An 18381-nucleotide genomic window follows, 5' to 3' on the forward strand; every position below is an offset into this window, starting at 1 on the left:
TATTGTTGCCACCTCTTCTTAATATCTTCTGCTTCTGTTAGGTCCATACCATTTATGTCCTTTATTGTGCCCATCTTTGCATGAAAAGTTTCTTTGATATATCTAATTTTCTTGAAGAAATCTCTAATCTTTCCCATTCTATTGTTTTCCTCTATTTCTTTGCATTGATCACTGAGGAAGGCTTTCTTATCTCTCCTTGCTATTCTTTGGAACTCTGCATTCAAATGAGTATATCTTTCCTTTTCTCCTTTGCCTTTAGCTTCTCTTATTTCTCAGCTATTTTTAAGGCCTCCTCAGAAAACCATCTTGCCTCTTTGCATTTCTTTTTCTTGGGGATGATCTTGATCACTGCCTCCTGTACAGTGTCTCAAACCTCGTCCACAGTTCTCAGGCACTCTATTAAATCTAATCTCTTGAATCTATTTGTCACTTCCACTGTATAATAGTGGGGGATTTGATTTAGGTCATACCTGAATGGTCTAGTGATTTTCCCTACTTTCTTCAAGTCTGAATTTTGCGTGATCATGGTCTGAGCTACAGTCAGCTCCCGGTCTTGCTTTTGCTGACTGTGCAGAGCTTCTCCATCTTCAGCTGCAAAGAATGTAATCAATCTAATTTCAGTATTGACCATCTGGTGATGTCCATGTGTAGAGTCTTCTCTTGTGTTGTTGGAAGAGGGTGTTTTCTGTGGCCAGTGTGTTCTTTTGGCAAAACTGTTAGCCTTTGCCCTGCTTCTTTTTGTAGTCCAAGCCCTAATTTGCCTGTTACTCCAGGTATCTCTTGCTTTCTTACTTTTGCATTCGAGTCCTCTATGATGAAAGGGACATCTTTTTTGTGTGTTAGTTTTAGAAGTTCCTATATGTCTTCATAGATCCGTTCAATTTCAGCATCTTCAGCATTACTGGTTGGGGCATAGACTTGGATTAATGTGATATTGAATGGTTTGCCTTGAAAATGAACAGAGATCATTCTGTCATTTTTGAGATTGCACCTAAGTACTGCATTTTGGAATCTTTTGTTGACTTATGAGGGCTCCTCCATTTCTTCTAAGGGATTCTTGCCCACAGTAGTAGATATAATGGTCATTGGATTTAAATTCACCCATTCCGGTCCATTTCAGTTCAATGATTCCTAAAATGTTGATGTTCACTCTTGCCATCTCCTGTTTGACCACTTCGGATTTACCTTGATTCATGGACCTAACATTTTAGGTTCCTATGCAGTATTGTTCTTTATAGCATCAGACTTTACTTCCATCACAGAAAGTTCATATCCCTATGAATTATTATTCATATGCACTGTTCATATCCATTTGAATATTTTAATTCACATGTGCCCTAACTCAAAGAATGTTAAGGAAGTCTTCCCAGAGATAAGTACAAGTTACTCAGGCAAAAAAGCAAAATGTATAGTCCAGGTACAAGAGTCCAAAAAAAAGTATGTGTGTCAGTGAAATCGTGGCTTATTTGAAGAACTGCACACATATGCATGTTTCAATATATCTAGAACATAGGGAACACAAGGGTGAAAAAAGGCATGGTCTTTTTCAAAGACTGATCTAAGTCATGTTAAGGGATTTTCTTGAAGTTTGTGACAGGGGTGTAGAAAATTGGGGAATAAAACTGAAGAATTTTAAATAGAAGACTGTTATGATTAGATTTGCATTTTAGAAATATTATTGGTTATTGTGTGCAGAATGAATGGGAGTAAATAGTTGGCAAGATTGGAGATAGAAACAAAAATTGTAATCAACACAAAATGTATCATAGCCTGAACTGATTTAGTAGTAATGGAGGTGAAAAAGATGTAAAACCTAGAACCGACATGTCTGACAGGATGTGTGTGTTAAACACAAAAAGAGGACCTAGAATAAATCCTTAGATTTCAGATCTGGGTTACTGGGTGTTTGGGCTACCTATTTGAATACTGGTATTCTCTTCAGTCTGGAGAAGACAATGACAACCCACTCCAGTACTCTTTGCCTGGAGAATCCCATGGATGGAGGAGCCTGGTTGGCTGCAGTCCATGGGGTCACTAAGAGTCGGACACAACTGAGTGACTTCACTTTCATTTTTCACTTTTATGCATTGGAGAAGGAAATGGCAACCCACTCCAGTATTCTTGCCTGGAGAATCCTAGGGACAGAGAAGCCTGTTGGGCTGCTGTCTATGGGGTCACACAGAGTCGGACACAACTGATGTGACTTAGCAGCAGCAGCAGCATTCTGTTCAGTAAACTTGGGGCAAAGAAAGAGCAGATTTGGAGATAGTTTTGGCCCTATAAAATATGAAGGAAGTGAATCATGAGAGTGGAGATATATTAAACAGTTGAATGTGTAGATCTGTAGCTTAAGAGAGAAGTCTTAACTGTAAATATTGATTTGGGAGACATCACCAGAGAAATGATAGTTAAAACAATGGTAGTAAATGACTCCAAAATCTTTGCTTTTAGCTCAGGCTTTTCTTCTGGTCTCAAGACTCAGAATAAGTCGTATTTTCAGTGGACTAGTGGAGAGAAGGCAGATTGTAATAGATTGAGAAGAGAGCAGGCAGTAAAGAACTAGAGGTACCATGGACCACACTTTTAAGAAGATTGAATGTGAAGAGCTCAAGAAGCAGTGTTATTCCTCGAGAAAATTTAGGACCAAATAGTTGATGATAGGAGTTGGGTTTCAGAAAGGACTATTTTCCATTGAAAGTGGGGCAAGCAGATAAGGATGTGTCATATGAAAATATTTTTGGCTGTGGGTACTTAGAAAATCCAGGGCATGTCCAGAACCACATTTTACAATACATTTATGTGTATTTCTCAAGGCTGAAGAAAAATAAAATAGGATTTTAGATCTTAAAAGAACAATCATAGTCATTTTAGATCTTAAAATAATAATCATAGTCAATATCTTCCTACAAATCCATACTAGTCATAAGATTGAATATAATTTCAGGTTGTATTGAGCTTGTGGTTAAAATTGAACAGGATACAAGATCAATATACACAAATCAATTGTATATACATTAGCAATGAACAATCCTAAAATCAAATTAAGAAAACAATTCCATTTATAATAGCATAAAAATAAAAATACTTAGAAACAAATTTAACAAAAGAAGTACAAAATTATAAACTACAGAACTTTGTTGAAATAAAGAAGACCTTAATAATTGGAAAGAAATTCCATGTTCATGGGTTGAAGGACCTGTTGTTTTTTAGTCGCTCAGTTGTGTCTGACTCTTTTGCAACCCCATGGACTGTAGCCCACGAGGCTCCTCTGTCCATGGGATTTCCCAGGCAAGAATACTGGATGCAGTAGGCTGTCATTTCCTTTTCTAGGGGATCTCCCCATCCCAGGGATTGAACCCACATCTCTTGCATTGGTACACAGATTCTTTACCACTGAGCCACATGGGAAGCCCAAAGACTTACTCTTGTTAAGATGGCAATACTCCTCAAATTGATATACAGGTTCAGTGCAAGTTCTAACAAAATTCCACTTACTATTGGTTTGTTTGTTTGTTTGTTTTGGAGAAAGAGTAAGTCTGACCGTAAAATGAGAAAAACACACCATGAAAATGCAAAGGAAACAGAAGTCAAAACAATAATGAAGAACAAAGCTAAAGTTCTCACTTTCCAACAAAGCTACTGTATAATCATGATGGTGAGGTGTGACAAGAGGATAGACATATCAATGGAATAGAATTGAGCATTCAGAAATAAAACTTCACATTTCAGTCAATTGATTTTTGATAAGGGTACCAATATAATCCAATAAGGGAAAGAACAGGCTTCTCAAAAATTGTGCTGGGACAACTGACTGTTCATGTGAAAAAGAACAGAACTGGACACCTATCTCACAACATATATAATAATGAACTCAACTATTAAAATAGATCAAAGACCTAAATATAAGAGCTATTAATAAAACTATACAACTCTTAGAAGAAGGAAACAGGTGTAAATCTTCATGACTTTGTTTTAAGCAACAGTTTATTAAATATGACACCAAAAGCACAACTGAGGACACACAAAAAATAAGTAAATTCAAAATCACAAAAATGTAAACTTTTGTGCTTTAAAGAACACCATTAAGAAACTAAAAATACAGCCCAGAAAATGTTGGTAAGTCATATATCTGATAAGGGACTTTTATCTAGAATTATATAACACACTCCTCTAACTCAAAAGCAAAAAGTTTAATCACATAACTAAAAATTTGGCAAAGTATCTGAATAGACATTTCTCTAAAGAATATATAAAAATGGATAGTAAGTACATAAAAACATGTTCAATGTCAATAGCCATCATGGGAAAGCAAAATGAGATTCTGCTTCACACCCACTAGGATGGCTATAATAGAAAAGACAGACAATAAGTGTTAGAGATGATATGGAAAAATTGGAACCCTCTTACACTGCTAGTGTAAATGTAAGATGGTGCAGCCACTTTGGAAAAGAGTCTGACAGCTCCTCAAAAAGTTAAACATAAAATTGCCATATGACCCACAATTCCAGATATTTACTTAAGATAACTGAAATCTTATGTCTAATCAAAATCTTGCACATGACTGTTTATAGCAGCCTTATTTATAATAGCTAAGATGGAGTTCAACTCAAAATGTCCACCAATTAATGAACAGATAAACAAAGTGTGGTGTATGTATAGAATGGAATATTATTTGGTTTAAAAAAATGAATTAAATATTTATACACTATAACATGGATGTAACATTGTGCTAAGTGAAAAAAGCCAATTTTATGATTTCATTCACCTGAGAAACCTAAAATAAACAAATCCATACAATCAGAAAGTAGACTGACGGTTGCTTAGGGTAGAGGTGGGAGAGCATTTGGGAGAAATAATGAATGGTTGCTAGTGGGTACAGAGTTTCTTTGGGGAAATGATGAAAATGTTCTAAAATTAGAGTGATGGTTGTGTAACTCTGAATATAGTAACATTGAGTTATACAGTTTAAATGGATGGACTTTATGGCATGTAAATTATATCACAAAACTTTAAGTGAATAAGTGTAAATGACCAGGATCATCTTACTACACTGCTGCATTTCTCATTTTTTAAATATTTCATGCATGTTTTCCCACTTAATCCTTTATTGTCCTTTGGAGACAGAGGCTAGACTATTGACTCTTCCTTTCCCTCAAACTATAAGGTCTGTGTCTTATCCCTGTGTACAGATTCTTGACACATAGAAGTTGCTTTATAAAAAATTATGGCACAAATAATTGAAGAAGTTGTATCTCTATATTAAAATTTTTCTTTCAGACAAACCCAGTGAAAATATATGCCTTGGCAGGCATTGTGCTCAGCATTTTATACACATTATCCCCTTTAATGCTTATAACAGAAACCTATGAGGCAGATATTATTAGTCCCATTTTTAAATGAGGAAATCGGGGCTCAGAGAGGATAAACAATATATTTCTGGTAGTCAAACCCTAGGAGTATATGTGATCACTAAAGGAGAGCAAGCACATGGATGAAAAAGAGAGTAAAGACAGAAACTTGCCCTTTATCCTCTGGTTCATTCCACTAAAACTGAGTTCTCTTATTCATCACTGATTCATGAAGGAATTTCTTTAAAATAGGGGGCAATACATGAATAGTAATTATATTTTCTGATATAAACATAAGGACATATGGTCAGAAAAAGTTTTTTTTTTTTTTAATCTGCTGTCAAAAGAACACACAACAAGGACTATAGCCTGGGAGACAGCTTCTCAGATAGCTCTGAGGCACTGTCCCCAAGAGGTAGGGTAGGAGTCATGATGTATATGAAACATTTTGGCAGGAAAATGTATGTGAGCAAACATCCATCTTGGTAAAAGATTGCATGCATGTGCAAGCTCAGTCACTTCTGTCGTGTCAGACTATTTGTGACCACATGGACTGTAGCCCACCAGCCTCCTCTGTCCATGGGACTTTATTGCTAAGAATACTGGAGTGGGTTGTCATGCCCTCCTCCAGGGGATCTTTCTGACCCAGGACTGAACCCACATCTCCTACAATGCAGGTAGATTCTTTACCAATGAGCCACCAGGAAAGCCCATTAGGTAAAAGATTCAGTTCAGTTCAGTTCAGGCACTCAGTGGTGTCCCACCCTTTACAATCCCATGGATTTCAGAACACTAGGCTTCCCTGTCCATCAACAACTCCTGGAACTTGCTCAAACTCATGTCCATTGAGTCAGTGATGCCATCCAAACATCTCATCCTTTGTCATCCCCTTCTCTTCCTGCCTTCAATCTTTCCCAGCAACAGGGCCTTTTCCAATGAGTCACATCACGTGGCCAAAGTATTGGAGTTTCAGCTTCAGCATCAGTCCTTCCAATGAATATTCAAGACTGATTTTCTTTAGGATGGACTTGTTGGATGTCCTTTCAGTCCAAGGGTCTTTCAAGAGTCTTCAATTAGTTCAGTTCAGTTCATTTCAGTCACTCAGTCGTGTCCGACTCTTTGTGACCCCATGAATCGCAGCACGCCAGGCCTCCCTGTCCATCACCAACTCCCGGAGTTCACTCAGACTCATGTCCATCGAGTCAGTGATGTCATCCAGCCGTCGCATCCTCTGTCGTCCCCTTCTCCTCCTGCCCCCAATCCCTCCCAGCATCAGAGACTTTTCCAATGAGTCAACTCTTTGCATGAGGTGGCCAAAGTACTGGAGTTTCAGCTTTAGCATCATTCCTTCCAAAGAAATCCCAGGGCTGATCTGAATGGACTGGTTGGATCTCCTTGTAGTCCAAGGGACTCTCAAGAGTCTTCTCCAACACCACAGTTCAAAAGCATCAATTCTTCGGTGCTCAGCTTTCTTCACAGTCCAACTCTCACATCCATACATGACCACTGGAAAAACCATAGCCTTGACTAGACAGACCTTTGTTGGCAAAGTAATGTCTCTGCTTTTCAATATGCTATCTAGGTTGGTCATAACTTTTCTTCCAAGGAGTAAGCGCCTTTTAATTTCATGGCTGCAGTCACCATCTGCAGTGATATTGGAGCCCCAAAAAGTAAAGTCTGACACTGTTTCCACTGTTTCCCACCTATTTCCCATGAAGTGATGGGACCAGAAGCCATGATCTTCATTTTCTTTCTTTTTTTTTTTAATGATCCTTTTTTTTAAATTTTATTTTATTTTTAAACTTTACAATATTGCATTAGTTTTGCAGTGAAAAAGTTGGCTTAAAACTCAACATTTCTGAGTGCTGAGTTTTAAGCCAACTTTTTCACTCTCCTCTTTCACCTTCATCAAGAGGCTTTTAAGTTCCTCTTCACTTTCTGCCATAAGGGTGGTGTCATCTGCATGTCTGAGGTTATTGATATTTCTCCCGGCAATCTTGATTCCAGCTTGTGCTTCTTCCAGCCCAGAATTTCTCATGATGTACTCTGCATAGAAGTTAAATAAGCAGGGTGACAATATACAGCCTCGACGTACTCCTTTTCCTATTTGGAACCAGTCTGATGTTCCATGTCCCGTTCTAACTGTTGCTTCCTGACCTGCATACAAATTTCTCAAGAGGCCACAGTTAAAAAGCATCAGTTATTCAGCTCTCAGCTTTCTTTATAGTCCAACACTCACATTCATACATCAATACTGGAAAAATCACAGCTTTGACTAAACGGACCTTTGTTGCCAAAGTAATGTCTCTGCCCGAGAAGGTAATGGCAACCCACACCAGTACTCTTGCCTGGAAGATCCCCATGGATGGAGGGACCTGGTAGGCTGCAGTCCATGGGGTTGCTAGGAGTCGGACACGACTGAGTGACTTCACTTTCATTTTTCACTTTCATGCATTGGAGAAGGAAATGGCACGCCACTCCATTATTCTTGCCTGGAGAATCCCAGGGACGGAGAAGCCTGGTGGGTTGCCATCTATGGGGCTGCACAGAGTTGGACACGACAGAAGTGACTTAGTGGCAGAAGCAGCAGCAAAGTCTCTGCTTTTTAATATGCTGTCTAAGTTGGTCATAGCTTTTCTTCCACAGAGCAAGTGTCTTTAAATTTCGTGGCAGCAGTCACCATCTGCAGGGATTTTGCAGCCCCCCAAAAATAAAGTCTGTCACTGTTTCCATTGTTTCCCCATCTATTTGTCATGAAGTGATGGGACCAGATGCCATGATATTAAGGTTTTTGAATGTTGGGTTTTAAGCCAGCCTTTTTACTCTCTTCTTTCACTTTTATCAAGAGGCTCTTTAGTTCCTTTTCACTTTCTGCCACAAGGATTGTGTCATCTACATATCTGAGGTTATTGATATTTCTCTTGGATATCTTGATTCTACTTGCACTTCATCCAGCCTGGCAGTTGGCATGATGTAGTTTCATATAAGTTATATAAGCAGGGTAATAATATACATCCTTGACATACTCCTTTCCCAGTTTGGAACCAGTCTGTTGTTCCATGTCCAGTTCTAACTGTTGCTTCTTGACCTGCATACAGATTTCTCAGGAGGCAGGTAAGGCAGTCTGGTATTCACATCTCTTGAAGAATTTTCCAGTGTGTTGTGATCTACAAAGCCAAAAGCTTGACTGTAATTTGAACATTATTTGGCACTGCCCTTCTTTGGGATTGAAAAGAAAACTGATCTTTTCCATTCCTCTGGCCACTGCTGAGTTTTCCAAATTTCATGGACCTACATTCCAGATTCCTGTGTATTACTGCTCTTTACAGAATTGGACTTTACTTCCATCACCAGTCAGATCCACAACTGGGCATTGTTTTCACTTTGATTCCATCTCTTCATTCTTTCTGGAGTCATTTCTCCACTTTTCTCCAGTAGAATATTGGGCACCTACTAATGAAACTGATCACATGGACCACAGCCTTGTCTAACTCAATGATGCTATGAGCCATGCCATGTAGGGCCGCCCAAGACGGATGGGTCATAGTGGCAAGTTCTGACAAAATGAGGTCCACTGGAGTAGGGAAATAACTTCAGTATTCTTGCTTTGAGAACCCCATGAACAGTACAAAAAGGTAAAAGATTACTGCCAATCATAAAACAACAACTACAACAATCAGAAGTTAATGATTTTAGTGCTTTTCTATGTATGGGAGGATGTAAGAATCTAAGGTCATAGAAATTCTTCCTTAGACATGCATTTTAACTGTCTAGGAGCCCTGTATATCCAAAACAGAATGCTTCCTCTTTTTCCATTCTAAATTTCTCTTAAGGAACACTTCAGTTGAGATTGCAGTGGGTTGCAACCTAATCCTTATAGAACTGGAAGGCCAGGCAACATTCTATGTTTACATCATGTATTTATTTTAATCTACGTAATTTTTGCACATATATGGTGTCATATTTAGGTAATATGTTTAGCAAATTTCCATTATTGAAAAAAATTACATGAAGTCAGTATTGTCCCTATAAAAAGTAAAGACATATGGTCTCCCTATTAGGTATAGTGCTGATTGAGGAACCTGTGACATGCATTATGCTCTCTCAGGATTTAAATTATCAACCATTGTAAAATGTATACCTTTGGCAGATGCATTAACTCTTTCCAGACTATAATACCTTGGGGTTCTGTTTTGTAGCACTAAATAGAAACCAAACGAATTGAATGCACTTTAATGTAGCTTCCAATGCACTCACATGAACGTATGCTTGTTTGTGTATATGTGTGCATGTGTGTGTATATGTTACTTAGATCAAAAGAAAGAAAGTTTTTACCCAGAACTTTAAAATACTTAATTTCATTAGACTTCTGGGCTTCTGGCTGGAGAGAATTTAAACACAGCCTAGGAGAATGCTAACTAGTATGAATTTTTAAATTAATTTAATTATTTTAATTGGAGGCTAATTACTTTGCAAAATTGTGGTGGTTTTTGCCATACATTGACATGAATCAGCCATGAGTGTACATGTGTCCCCCATCCTGAAACCCCCTCAATCCTCCCTCCCCATCTCATCCCTCTGAGTCATCCCAGTGTACCGGCCTTGAGTGCTCTGTCTGATGTGTCAAACCTGGACTGGCAATCTATTTCACATATGGTAATATACATGTTTCAATGCTATCCTCTAAAGTCATCTCAGCCTCGCCTTCTCCCACAGAGTACAAAAGACTGTTCATTACATCTGTGTCTCTTTTGCTGTCTTGCATACAGAGTCATTGTTACCATCTTTCTAAATTCCACATATATGCATTAATATACTGTATTGGTATTTTTCTTTCTGACTTACTTCACTATAATAGGCTCCAGTTTCATCCACCTCATTAGAACTGATTCAAATGCATTCTTTTTAATAGCTGAGTAATATTCCATTGTGTATATGTATCAGTGCTTTCTTATCCATTCATCTGCCAATGGACATCTAGGTTGCTTTCATGTCCTAGCTATTGTAAACAGTGCTGTGATGAATGTTGGGGTACATGTGTCTCTTTCAATTCTGGTTTCCTCGGTGTGTATGAACAGCAGTGGGATTGCTAGGTCGTATGGCAGTTCTATTTCCAGTTTTTTAAGGAATCTCCACACTGTTCTCCATAGTGGCTGTACTAGTTTGCATTCCCACCAACAGTGTAAGAGAGTTCCCTTTTCTCCACACCCTCTCCAGCGTTTATTGTTTATAGACTTTTTGGTAGCAGCCATTCTGATGGGCATGAGATGGTACCACATTGTGGTTTTGATTTGCATTTCTCTGATAATGAGTGACATTGAGCATCTTTTCATGTGTTTGTTAGCCATTTGTATGTCTTCTTTGGAGAAATGTCTGTTTAGTTCTTTGGCCCATTTTTTGATTGGGTCATTTATTTTTCTGGTATTGAGCTGTGTGAGCTGCTTGTATATTTTTGAGATTCATTCTTTGTCAGTTGCTTTGTTTGCTATTATTTTCTCCCATTCTGAAGGCTGTTTTTATACCTTGTCTTCTCCTCCTAGTTTCCTTCCTTGTGCAAAAGCTTTCAAGTTTAATTAGGTCCCTTTTGCTTATTTTTGCTATTATTTCCATTACTCTGGGAGGTGGGTCATAGAGGATCCTGCTGTGATTTATGTCAGAATGTGTTTTGCCTATGTTTTCCTCTAGGAGTTTTATAGTTTCTGGTCTTATATTTAGATCTTTAATCTATTTTGAGTTTATTTTTGTGTATGGTGTTAGAAAGTGTTCTAGTTTCATTCTTTCACAAGTGGTTGACTAGTTTTCCCAGCACTACTTGTGAAAGAGATTGATTTTTCTCCATTTTATATCCTTGCCTCCTTTGTCAAAGCTAAGGTGTCCATAGGTGCGTGGATTTATTTCTGGGCTTTCTATTTTGTTCCATTGATCTATATTTCTGTCTTTGTGCCAGTACCATACTGTCTTGATGACTGTAGCTTTGTAATATAGCCTTAAGTCAGGCAGGTTGATTTCTTCAGTTCCATTCTTCTTTCTCAAGTTGGTTTGGCTATTCAAGACTTTTTGTATTTCCAAACAAATTTTGAAATTATCTGTTCTAGTTCTGTGAAAAATACCATTGGTAGCTTGATAGGGATTGCATTGAATCTATAGATTGCTTTCGGTTTTATACTCATTTTCACTATATCCATTCTTTCAATCCATGAACATAGTATATTTTTCATCTATTTGCATCATCTTTGATTTCTTTCACCAGTGTTTTATAGTTTTCTATATATAGGTCTTTTGTTTCTTTAGGTAGATTTATCCCTAAGTATTTTATTCTTTTCATTGCAATGGTAAATAGAATTGTTTATTTAATTTCTCTTTCTGTTTTCTCATTGTTAGTGTATAGGAGTTCAAGGGATTTCTGTGTGTTAATTTTACATCCTGCAACTTTACTATATTCACTGATTAGCTCTAGTAATTTTCTGGTGGAGTTTTTAGGGTTTTCTATGTAGAGGATCATGTCATCTGCAAACAGTGAGTTTTACATCTTCTTTGCAAATCTGGATTCTTTTTATTTCTTTTTCTTCTTTGATTTCTGTGGCTAAAACTTCCAAAACTATGTTGAATAGTAGTGGTGAAAGTGGGCACCCTTGTCTTGTTCCTGACTTTAGGGGAAATGATTTCAATGTTTCACCATAGAGGATAATGTTTGCTGTGGGTTTATCATGCATGGCTTTTAATATGTTGAGGTATGTTCTTTCTATGCCTGCTTCTGGAGGGTTTTTTTTTATCATAAATGGATGTTGTATTTTGTTAAAGTATGAATTTTTAAAGGAGACTGAGGCTCTATTATGCTTGTTTCAAAGGCCTGTTTAAAGACTGTATCTTGTGTTAATATAGACTTAATTTTAAGTTTACTTACAATGAATTAACTCCATTTATATATACTTTCTATATATTTATGGATGTAGGGCTTTTTTATGGTTGTGAAACTTTTCTCTGAGTTTCATGGGCCAGTCATGTAAGTTAAAAATTCATATCACAACTGACCCAAAAGAGCTCTAAGGCAGCCTAAAGTCACTATTTTCGGTGCACAAGGCTATTATTTGGGGGCAGAAGCAGGTAAAGAAACAGTTCTTTTCTCATTGTTGGAGTAATCTCAGAGTGAGGGCTAAAAAATAGTTAGCTCTTTCTCTTTCTTCCACTTCTTTGACTCACTTATTCCATGGATAGGTGATCACTGTTCATCAGATCTTAAATTCTCGATGCTTTTACTTATCTTTACTCCTGATCAAAAAGTAAGCCAAAGGAAAATGTGGATATAGTAAATCTTTAAACAAAAAAATAATCAAATTTCCTTTCAGAATATTTTCCCTTCTACCAATGTTTCATTAAAGCTGCTGATGTTTGACAACAAATTGATAAGTTTGAATATCAAATTTTATTTTTCACTATTATTCACCTTAGGAGGGCATAAATATCCCAACAGGCAAGCGGTAAGGATAGAGAAGTAAAGGATCCTACATAATCAATACATAGGTTCTGATTGGGAGACCTCTATGCCTTATTATTGTTCAGATTATTTCTGATTTGGGCTTGATGCTCTTTCAAGATAGATATATTATGATGCCTTTAAAGTATAAGGTCACAGCAAAGGGATTGCAGACTTCAACAGGAAGGAATCAATGTTTCACTTTGGTTCTTAGCATAAAAATGCACTCAGTAGTACTCATTAGATATCATTATTCATTTAGCCACTCAATGAAAAATTACCAAATTCCAATATGTGCCTGGAATTGTTCTGTATTCTAACAATACAGGGGCTTTTGAGACTAAGTCTTGCCTTATTGATCTTAAATTAGAGAAGGGAGAGAAGGCAGATAATAAACAAGTAGATAAGATAATATTATGTTAAATTCTGTAAGTACAATAAACAGAGTGATATAGTAGTGACTTAGAGTGGGGTAACATTAGATAGGAAAGTTAGAGATGACTTTTTGAAGATTTGATATGTAAATTGAGACTGACGTGTAAGTTGAGAAAAACCCTTCCATACAAAGGTCAGGGAAAGAACTTTCTAAGCAGAGAGAAGAACAAACACAAAAACCGTAAGGGAAAAACAGGCTCGATGTGCCCAAAAAGAGAAAGTTAACATGGTTGAATTGTTGATGAGGTAAGCACATCATATTGGGCTTTGTAGGATATGGTGAGATATTTAATTTTGTTATCGGTTCAGTGAAAAGTCACACTGGAAAACTTTCTTCATGAGAATGATTCTGAATGCTGTGTAGAGAATGTTTTGGAGGGGTCCACAACTGGAAGAAAGAAGAAGAGTTCAAAATCTGACTGAAGTCCAAGAGAGAGCTAATGATTTCTTGAACTAGGGTGGTAACAGTGGAGATAAAAAGAAGTGATCTATTTTACAAGTATAACAACCAAAATTTACTGATAGATTGTATAGGAGAGGGAGGTAAAGAGAAAAATGAAACATGAATTCACAGATTTTGATTTAAGCAACTGGGTGAATGAGGATTATTGGAGGAAAAGCAGGGTATTTTTTCAATGAAGGGATCACATTTTTGGTTTTGACATGATTAGTTGGATATGTCTATTAGACTTCTAAGAAGAGGTCTTGAGTAGGCAGTTGGATAAATGAATTTAGATCTCAGTAGACAAGTACAGACTAGAGATATAAATTTGATAGTAACCAAGATATGGCTCCTATTTAAAGTCATGTTACTAGACTTATAGACAGAGTATAGATATTGAGTAAAAAAGTCAGTAACAAGCCCTCAGGTGTTCTAACATTTAGAGGTCAAGTTGCAAAGGAGAAGCTGGGCTGGCAAAATGGTCTGGGATAGATCATATAGAGCAATAGGAAAAAAGCCAGGACAGTGTGATATCAAGGAAGCAAAGAGAGAAAAGAAAGTATTTCAAGAATCAGGGAATAACTCATTATATTAAATGATACTGAGAGATAAAATCAGATGAACACAGAGAAATAAGATTGGATTTGGCGATATGAGGTGGTTGGTAATCTTGACAAGAGCAGTTTCAGCAGAGTGGTGTGGACAGAAGAAAGACTGACATGGACTGAAAAATGAAAGAGAGGTGAGGGAATGGTTACAATTAGGGTGACAAATTTTCTGAGATGCTTTACAGTGATAAGAAGCAGAAAAATGAGGCAGTATATAGAAAATGATGTGGAGTTAAGAGAGTTTTGTATAATGCAAACCTGGGTGATAATAGGAATGATCCAGTTGAGAGGTGAAAAAGTGATACTGTAGGATAATAATAATAGTATGACCAAAAAAAAAAAAAAAAAAAAGCCACAGGAGGGCAAGAAGAGGGATCCTGAGCATATTTGGAAGAGTTATTCTTTGATATAAGAAGAGACACTTCATACAGAAGAAGGTGGGATGATAAATTTGGTGATTGGAAAATGAAATAGTTGTTAGCGAAATAAAATGTGAGGTCATTAACTAGAAATAAAGAACATGGAAGAGAAGTTGGAAATTTGTGGAGAGATGAGATGGTTAAATAGTTGTCTCAGAGAATAAGAGAATAAATTAGGGAATTGTAGGATTGCTCGCCAGTGCTATTGGGCTCTTTGGAGATTTTTAATCATACATTTTAAAATCTGATATTTATCTGAGAAACTAAAATCCAGCCCTCTACTGGTGCAGTCCACTCCTGGTTCCAAATATTGCTGCCCTAGAAAGAGCCTTGATCTGTAACAACTGGGAAAAAACTTTAATGGCATTGGAGAGGAGAATTAATATGACAACTGCCTCTGTCAATACATGAGGCACCTAGTCAGGCTGTCCCAAATAGATTAGATAGAACTGTGTGTCTTCCTACACACAAATTTTCTCTTTGGAATGTCATCAGGGAGTTCCAGAGACTTCTCTTGATTTCTTTAATTTTCTCAACACTCAGATGATGTTTTGCTCTTTGATCATAGATTTAAATGAAAATCTGCTCACTTTTCTACATTTACTAATGTTTCCCTCCACATGGCTTTTTCTTTGCCTTTTGAAGTTGTCAAGGTGGACTATGGCTTAATGCTTTGGTTCCACAATGGCTTAATTTGGAATATATCAGTCCCACACTCTCACAAGGTCAACCTTGTGAGTTCTGAGAAACAGAATCAACGATTGTGCCTATGTAATACCAAACGGGGTATTTCAAGGTTTTCCAAAGCAAGATATGGAAGAGGAATTTATTTTGATATAGAAAATGGAAGCTGTATTGACTGTATTTCTGAAAACAGGTTGGAGGCTCAGCTTTTCGGTCCAACAACTTGTGACTTCAAGGTAGGGTGATGAGGATAGTCTCACCTTCTGTTGGTTGTTCCAATGTAAACATGGTTACCCCTGTCATTCTATTTATAAGTGTTTTGGTTTGGGCAATAAATTAGTCAGTCTACCTCAAGAGGCTGATACAGTCACTGATTCTAGAGAGAAATGTCTTCATAGCTAGCTGTTATTCTTCTTTCTGGACCCCCATGGGCTCATAAGAGTAGAGTGTCATACTACAATCACATAACCATCACCACTACCTCTAGTATCTGATCTTTAAAAAAAGGTCACTATGTCAATCTGACCCCACCTTCTAGTCAGTTCAGTTCAGTTCAGTCACTCAGTCATGTCTGACTCTTTGTGACACCATGGACTACAGCACACCAGGCCTCCCTGTCCATCACCAACTCCCGGAGTTTACTCAAACTCATGTCCACTGAGTTGGTGATGCCATCTAACCATCTAATCCTCTGTCGTCCCCTTCTCCTCCTTCTTTCAATCTTTCCTAGCATCAGGGTCTTTTTTTTATTATAAATTTATTTATTTCAATTGAAGGCTAATTACTTTACAATATTGTATTGGTTTTGCCATACATTTTCAAATGAGTCAGTCCTTCACATCAGGTGGACAAAGTATTGGAGTTTCAGCCTCAACATCAGTCCTTCCAATGAACACTCAGGACTGATTTCCTTTAGGATGGACTGGTTGGATCTCCTTGCAGTTCAAGGGACTTTCAAAAGTCTTCTCCAACACCAAATTTCAAAAGTTCTCTATTCCTTAGGTTCTGCCTGAAACACTTTTCTACATCTATCTAGTTGAATCAAGGCCCAGGTCTGGGTTAATGAGTTTAAATAGGCCAAAAATGGACAAGTGGGAAGTACAGAACATCCCTCCATGTGCTGAGACTTACTTACTGCTTCCTATGGGATTCTTTTCCCCAAATATATCTACATTGCTAAAGCTAGAAAATCTGGTTTGTGATCCTCATATCCAAAATTTTAGATAGGTCTCATTAAATTGCATCAGACATGCTAGTCTCTCTTGCCTGCTAGAGAAAAAGTCCTGGACCAATGGAATTAAGTCCATGGATGGAAAAGGTAGCCCCTTTAAGAAATGATGCACAGAATAGTCAGGAGCCTGTGATTCTGTCTACTATGACATCAGGCAGCAAAGACAAGAAGGACTGGCTATAGACAAAAGAGAAGCTTTCTTGCCAAGCTTCACTGAAATCACATTTTCAAGAGTCATGGTTTTCTTTTTGTGTTTTGTGGTGGCCTTTTATTTCATTTTAAAGAAGATTGCAAAAACAAAGCAGAAGAGGAAAGCCCAAAGACAGAAGAAAAATATTTAAACAACGGAGGAAAAATACTGGGTCTGTTTCATTCTTCCTGTTTTTATCAGTTTCTCTTTCCAGATGATGCCTAACCTTTATCTTATGTCTAATATTATTACCAAACCAAGGTTCCCCCCTCTCCAGAGTGGTTGTGGATCGACATGAACTGAAACTTAGGGATGAGTTTTGGTATATATTTCACATCCAACTTAATCTTCTGTTAATCAGAAAGTACAGTGAATTATTTTACAGTCTGTATCAAATTTTGCCATGTCAAAATACCTCTGTCAAAGTAGCTATGTTAAAATATTCTTGATTTCAGTATGGCTCATCAGAATGGCTATGTCACAATGTTATGAACCCACTCATAACTTGCATGGCTATAAGAATAGACTCTGAGTAGATCTGGTCTGCACCCACTTATATGCCTCATGTCTGTGTTATAAGGTCAATTTCAAAGTCCATTATTACTAGAATTTACTCTTTGCTTATGCACTTACTGAAACTATGGTCTTTAAGAACAAAGTTTTTATCAGTTAAGGTTTATATGTATTAGCTTCCCTCCAAAACTCTGTTGTATAGTGTATCTGTTTAATGCTGCAACTCTCTATATTCAGCCCCAGTATTCTGTAAGTTATTTTTTGTCAACTTTGTTTTCTCTGGGAATAAGCATTTTTTCACACTATAACAATGGGAAGGGGAGTTTATATTTAATTATTTTGGCTGGAAGGTTCACTCACTTCTTACAGTAACAGCTGAAATGAAGCTTCCATTTGCATTTCCCCTTCTATAAGCCATTCTATATCATAGAAAGATAGATAAATGTAAATAGATGACATAGATACAAAGACCTGTTAAGTTACTACCATAATACCCAAACATTTGCCTTTTAAAAATATATTTGTTTATTTGTCATCATTTAGGGGCAGGCCTAGAGATATCTGGATATTTACATACTTAGCATGTGGTATCAATATATGTCACCTTCCCTGGTAGCTCATTGGTAAAGAATCTGCCTGCCAAGCAGGAGACGCAGATTTTATCCCTTGGTCAGGAAGACCCCTTGGAGAAGGAAATGGAAACCCACTCCAGTATTCTTGCCTGAAGAATTCCATGGACAGAGGAGCCTGCCAGGCTACAGTCCACAGGAGTCAAAAAAGAGTCAGACACAACTTAGTGACTAAACAACAACAATCAATATGGGTCATTGTATTTCAAATCTCCTTAAAATCATGGCTGAACCTTTCCTTTTGCACTTAAAAAAATCTATGTACAGAATCCCCGGAGCTCATCCCTTCAAAGTGTCTTTCCTAGAAGTCCTGTATCTCCACCACAACAGCTCTCTGGAAGAAATTACAAGTAAGCAATCCCTTAAAAGGAAAATTAAAGCTTGTAAATACTGTGGGGGCTTGGGGAG

General features: G+C 37.3%; 1 pseudogene; it reads left to right on the plus strand.

Annotated features, from left to right (window-relative positions):
* Positions 1-18381, plus strand: part of LOC147340727 (uncharacterized) — a 49694-nt pseudogene that overhangs the window by 23322 nt on the left and 7991 nt on the right.

The sequence above is a fragment of the Bos grunniens genome, chromosome X (assembly GCF_055505025.1).
Source record: "Bos grunniens cultivar Pamir isolate PY7600 chromosome X, Bosgru_T2T1.0, whole genome shotgun sequence".
Classification (NCBI taxonomy): domain Eukaryota; kingdom Metazoa; phylum Chordata; class Mammalia; order Artiodactyla; family Bovidae; genus Bos; species Bos grunniens.